At 36.0% G+C, this 6,508-nt stretch overlaps 1 pseudogene; it reads left to right on the top strand.

The window, feature by feature from the left end:
• The first annotated feature begins 5,605 nt into the window (after positions 1–5,605).
• Positions 5,606–6,089, top strand: LOC104868723 (annotated as a pseudogene).
• The last annotated feature ends 419 nt before the right edge of the window (positions 6,090–6,508 follow it).

Genomic DNA, 6,508 nt, shown 5'->3' with positions numbered 1-6,508 from the left:
GTGTTGTTCAGTTTCCATGTGCTTGTGAAGTTTCTATAGTTTCTTGTGCTATTGATGTCTAGTTTGATTGCACTATGATCTGATAATAAACAGGGGATGACTTCAATTTTTTTGCATTTATTTAGACCTGTTTTGTGAGCCAATATGTGGTCTATTTTGGAGAATGATCCATGTGCAGCCGAAAAGAATGTATATTCTGGTTTTTGGGGGTGGAATACTCTATAAACATCTATTAAGTCCATGTGTTCCAAAGCTTGGTTCAGTTCTATTATTTCATTGTTGATTTTCTGCCTAGTAGATCTGTCAATTTGTGATAGTGGGGTATTTAAATCCCCCTGTAGTGGCATAGATTTTGAAGTAAGTCACTCACAATTCCCTGTTTCTAGTATGATTGCTGACATGTATTTGCCTTGTGGGGTAAGGGACATTGTTTCAAGCATTGGAGTGGTGTAAACAGCAGTTATAGTAGTTCACACCTCTCCCCTGCTGCTCAAGGGGATATATTTCCAGCCCCACAGTGGATGACTGAAACTGAAAATGGTACCAAAACCTATCTATACTATGTTTTTTTCCTATACATATACATACCTGTATAAAGTTTAATTTATAGGTTAGGCAAAGATTAACAATAAGTAATAATAGAATAATTTTAATAGCAAACTGGGGATATAGCTCAGATATACAGTACTTACCTAGCAAGTACCTTGGTTTGATTTCCAGCACCATATTAAAAAAGAGTAATTAGTATAGCAATATGCTGTAATAAAACTGCCAGCAGTGGTACTCCCGCGTGTGAGGCCGTGATTAAGTAAAGTCACACCTTTTTTTTTTTTTTTTTTTTTTTTTTTGGTACCAGGGATAGAACTAAGGAACTTGCGCTTGCGAGGCAGGCAGCAGCATCACTGAGCTAAATCCCTGGCCCCGTGATTAAGTAAAATAAGGGTCACTCATCACAAGCATTTCAGTGCCTCCATAGTACGTGTGACAACCAAGCCAACTACTGACTGATGGGTGGGTGGTGCATGCAGTGTAGACAACCTGGACAAAGGAGTGAGCCCAGCCTGTGGGGGACAAAGTGGATCCTGAGATCTCACTATGTTACTCATAATAGCAACAATTTAAAACTATGAATTGTTTATTTCTAGAATTCTCCATTTAATTTTGGATCATCGTTTTTGGATTATGGTTGACAGTGGGCAGCTGAAATTGAAGAGAGCAGAACCATGAATAAAGAGAGACAACTGTAAGTGTACAGAATAAATCAGAATGGAACAGGACATACCATTACTACGCAGGAAGGTAGGTGGATTGTCCTGAGACCGGAAAGCTCATGAAAATATTTTTTTTGTTTTCCTTCTGTTTCTTTCTTCCTTTCTCCCTTCCTATTTTGAAGATTGAGCCCAGTACCTTGCATATACTAGGCATGTGCTGTACTGAGCTAAACCCACAGCCCAAAATTTTATCTAAACCACTACATGTGAGTGATTGGCTTGTCACTGCCCTAGTCCCAGTAGTCTGGATGAGATAAAAGGAGCAGAAAGACACTGTTAAGGTCCCTTGTGTAAACCATGCTGTTTCTCCTCTGCAATGCCTGTCTGCCATCCACCCTGCCTTGAAGCCAGTTGATTTTGGATTGAAACATCTACAAACTGAGCTAACATCCCTAAACCCATACCAACAACCCATCAAGAAAGAAATCAGGAAAACAATCCTATTCACAATAGCTTCAACAAAGTTAAATATTTAGGATTTACCTTTCATGGAAGTGAAAGACCTCTTTGAAAACTACAGTATTCTAGGAAAAAAAAGATCAAACAGGACATTAGAAAATGGAAAGACATCGCCCCATTACAGGACAGGAAGAACCAATATTAAAATGGCCACATTACCAAAACGGACATATAGATTTAATGCAATCCTAATCAAAATGCCAACAAAATTCTTCACAGAACTAGGGGAAAAAAATCCTAAAATTTATATGGAACAACAAGAGACCCAGAATAGAAAAGCAATCTTGGACAATAAGAGTAAAGCATGAGGCATTGTAATCCTGGATTTCAAGTTACATTACAAAGCTACTGTGATTAAAAACAGCACAAAAACAGACATGTAGATCAGTGGAACAGAACAGGGGATTCAGAAATAATCCCAGACACATTTGACCATCTGATTTTTGACAAAGGGGCCAGAAACATGGTGAAAGAAAGCTATATTATTTTTTTCCAGGAAAACTGGTTATCTACATGCAGAAGAATAAATCCAGAACCTAATTCTCATTCTGCGCTAAAATCAAATCATAACAGATCAAAGACCTACACAGTAAAACAGATACAATCTGCTGAAAGATAAAAGAGGCAAAACTGTTGAAGATGTAGGCACAGGCAAAGACTTTGTGAACAGAATTTCAATTGCACAAGAAATAACAGCAATAATCAACAAGTGGGATTATATAAAATTAAATGATATCAAATTTATTTGCACAGCAAAGAAAACAAACAACAGAGTGAAGAGCTAACCTGCAGAATGGGAAAAAGCTTTTGCTAGCTACTCAGATAGTGGACTAATATTTGGAGCATATAAAGAACTCAGAAAAAGTGGGCAATGAAAATGAATCGACACTTCTCAAAAGAAGTACAAATGGCTAATAAGTACATGAAAAGTGCTCAGCATCTTTGTCCATCAGAGAAATGCAAATCAAAGCAACACTGAGATTCCATCTTACTACAGAAAGAATGGCTATCAGCAAGAATTTAAAAAAATACTGGTGGTGAGACAGAAAAAGCAACCCTTCAACATTGTTAATGGGAATGTAAACTAGTACAACTACTATGAAAATTAGTATGGTGTTCCCTCCAAAAATTAGAAATTCCATTTCACCCAGTTATTCAACTTCTGGATAGCTTCCCCAAAGAGTTAAAGACATCAAATTATAGTAATACATGTATATCCATGTTAATAGCAGTACAACTTAAAATGACTAAATCTTGGAATTGACCTAAATGCTATGTCCATCAACAGATGAATGGATATAGAAAATGTGGTATACACAGTGTAATATACACAATGAAGTACTACTCAGCCATTAGAAGCATAAACAAGAGTCATTTGTAGGAAAATGGATGCACCTTAAGACTATAATGCTTAATGAAATAATTCAGACACAGGTTAAATATCACATGGTTTCTTTTATATGAGAAACCCATAGTTTAAAGAGCAAAATAAAAGATAGATGATAGGAAATGGGGAGATAGACCTTTTGCAGTTAGGAAGGAGATATAGGGATGGAAAGGGAGGGGAGAAAGGGAGGGTGAGAAGTATAAAGGGTTAAAATGTGATTATGTATATGACCAATTCACCATGATGAATATATTCATTAAATATTACAAATGTGTACTAAACTTAAAAAAACACAGAAAAACCAACAAATTGCAAAAATGAATGCTCTTTCTATGAAGTGTGGCTTAAAAAGTATGTTGTAATTTGGACTGAAAAGAGAGGCTTAGTATCCGCAAAGTAACGAGGTATAATCCCTGTATACTTTCTAGAGAAAAAGTACTATTGTGGTAGTTGAAAAACATAACTAGGTAATCACAAATTTAGGAAAAGTGATAGTAACCATGTAATGAAGGTATTAATGAATTTAGGCTCTCTAGGTAAATTAATTTATCAGCATTGGTGATCAAACCCTAAGCCTTCACACTGAGCTGCATCCCCAGCATTTTTTATCTTTTATTTTGAGATAGGGTCTTGGTAAACTGCCCAGACTGGGGTTCAATTTGTGATGCTCTTGCCTCAGCTTCCTAGAGTGCTGCGGTTATAGGCATGCACCACCCACTTGGCTATTTACATATATTTTAACAATTTGAAGTGTCATTATGGAAGGTATTCTGTTCCTTCCACACAGTCATTAGGATCTGATGGTTCTATTGTTAAAAGTCAATATGTCATTTGTTTGTGTTCTTAGCATTTTACCAGTCTTATTTTCATATCATGTGGATAACTTAGCCAAATCAATATTTAGTTGTAGTCCTACTTGCAGAAATTAAATGCTGTTTCTCACAATGGAATTGTGACTACTACTTGTGACTTTCCAACACTAGCTATTGTCTTTAGTGTAACATATATACAAATTGCAGTGTGCTACTCAATGTTGGATTTCCCTTGAAACCAATATGAATTTATTTTATAGGCTATGAGTGACTGATGTTATAGAATAGGGAGTAGCAAAAGAAGATTGTTTAAACTCTACTTTGTTGAATAGAATTACTACATTTGCCTGACCTGTTTGGTCAAACTGCTATCTTCTCTCACCCCAAGAGAAGACTGTTGTATAGATCTTTATCATTAATTCAGTACACTGGCGAAGAGGTCCAGGTGGACTGCACTAAGCTCCTTGGCTCTACTACTATTAAAACTCTTTTACCTTAAGAAAAAAAAATGAGAAAATGAAAAAAATGGAAATAAAGTATTTGTAAATAGGGAAAGGAGGAGGGGATGAAGGGAGGGCAGGGAGAAGGGGAAAAAATGAGAACCAAGACCTGTCATGTAAAAGTACAAGATCCCAATAATGAATGTAACTGTACTGTATCCCTAAAATGTACCAATAAACTCAATGAGAAAAAAAAAAAAGGAAACCTCTTACCTTGCTAAGGAAGACTGAAAAAAATTTAGAGTTATATTTTTATCTCTAAAGACTACATGTTTTCATTAGTTGATGCAGAATAGAGGCAATTACTTTTGCACATTCTGTCTTGCTTAGGCAATTTTTGCTGTTCTATGAATTTCCTTGGGTTCATTTAATTTCTAAAAACCACTTTTTTTTGACAGGGTCTTGCTCTGTAATACAGGCTAGGCTTGAACTCACTATGCACCCTAGCCTGGCTTCAAACTTCTGGTAATCCTCCTGCCTCAGCCTCCCAAGTGCTGGGATAATAGGTATTTGCCACTATGTCTGGGCGCCATCTCTATTTTTGCAAAGAGTAAAAAAGCTGCTGCTTCTTTAATCTAGACTTCCATAGTTGAACCATCAGATTTCTCTTTTGAAGACTTTTACTTTTAAAATTTATTTATTTATTTTTGTGGTACTAGGGATTGAGACTTTACATTGAGCCACATCCCTAGCCCCCTTTTTATTTTTTATTTTGAGACAGGGTATTGCTATGGTGCTGAATTGCCCATCCTGAGCCAAAACTTTTGATCATCCTGTCTCAGCCTCCTGGAATTCTGGAAATGATTATAGGTATGCACCACCACATCTGGTTTAAAACCATAACTAAACTACTTCATTGCACTCTGTTGGTCCTGTTTTGTGAAGGCAAACAAACTGAATAAAAGTTACAGCATTCTGTTTCCCAGCTACAATTATGGTTCTCAGTTTCTCTAATACAGTATTATAAATCCTGTGTTTCTGAGAACCAGAATTTATTGTTATTGATAAAATTTTGTATTTTATTGAATGTAGGCTATCATCAATAGTAAAATTCACTATTTACTATTAAGAAATAAAGTAGGTCACCAGCCTATGTGTCTGCATCGCAGGGTGACTTCTCCATCTTCTCCATGACCCTTTTACTGCAACTGGTGCAAGCTGGTGGCAATTTCTGCAATGCGCTCCCAGAAGGGCACCGTGGCTCATTCAAGGCCACAGAAGCACCAGAATGTGTTTAATGAGAATAAGAATAAGCTCAAAAATGACAAATTTGATGAGTGTTCAGATCAAGAAAGTTAATGCAAAACATGTTGGAGTATGTCAGCGTTGTAAAGAAGCTCTTGAACGGTGGGTAAAATACAGCAAATATAAACCATTATCAAAAATCTAAAAATATGTGTTAAATGTTTACAGAAGACTGAAGGATTCCTACCACATAATGTGTAGACCATGTGCCTATGAACTTGAAGTTTGTGCAAAATGTGTAAAGAAAGAAGACATTGTTGTTCTGTTTAATAAAGAACCAGAAAATTCTGAAAATACTGAAAGTAATCAAAGATCCAATCATAGAAGAATCTACAAAAGGAATGAAGAAAGTGATGACTTAGATTTTGATAAGGATTTAGATGAAATGGGTGATAAGTGGATTAATGTACATTAAAAGTCAGTCTAGGAATGTGAAATTCTGATCACTTTTTGCCTTTGACAGTGTCTCTCACACACAAAAATACTATTAAATCCTAATGAAATCAGAAAAAGCTATAGAAAACAAAAGTCACAAATGAACAATATAATTAGGCATCATATTTACATAATCGTACAACTTTTATCTGGAGTTGTGTTAAGACAAAATTTAATTTGTATATACTAGGATACCTACCAAAAAGCAGATAAAATCAGGGTGTCATGCTGCAGTTCATGGGAATTACTCAGAATAATGTATTACATAATATCAAATTTAAGAAGATTTAGAATTTGTGCCTGTAAAAGAACTATCTAGGCCAGGTGTAGTGGCACATGCCTATAATCCCAGCACTTGGGAAGCTGAGACAGGAGGATTGCTGTGAGTTCAACTCTAGC

This window comes from Fukomys damarensis, unplaced genomic scaffold, assembly GCF_012274545.1.
Source record: "Fukomys damarensis isolate Sample0158 unplaced genomic scaffold, DMR_v1.0_HiC HiC_scaffold_17, whole genome shotgun sequence".
In the NCBI taxonomy this organism is placed as follows: Eukaryota; Metazoa; Chordata; class Mammalia; order Rodentia; family Bathyergidae; genus Fukomys; species Fukomys damarensis.
The sequence above is the reverse complement of the archived record's forward strand: the minus strand, read 5'-3'. Positions and strand labels throughout refer to the sequence as shown.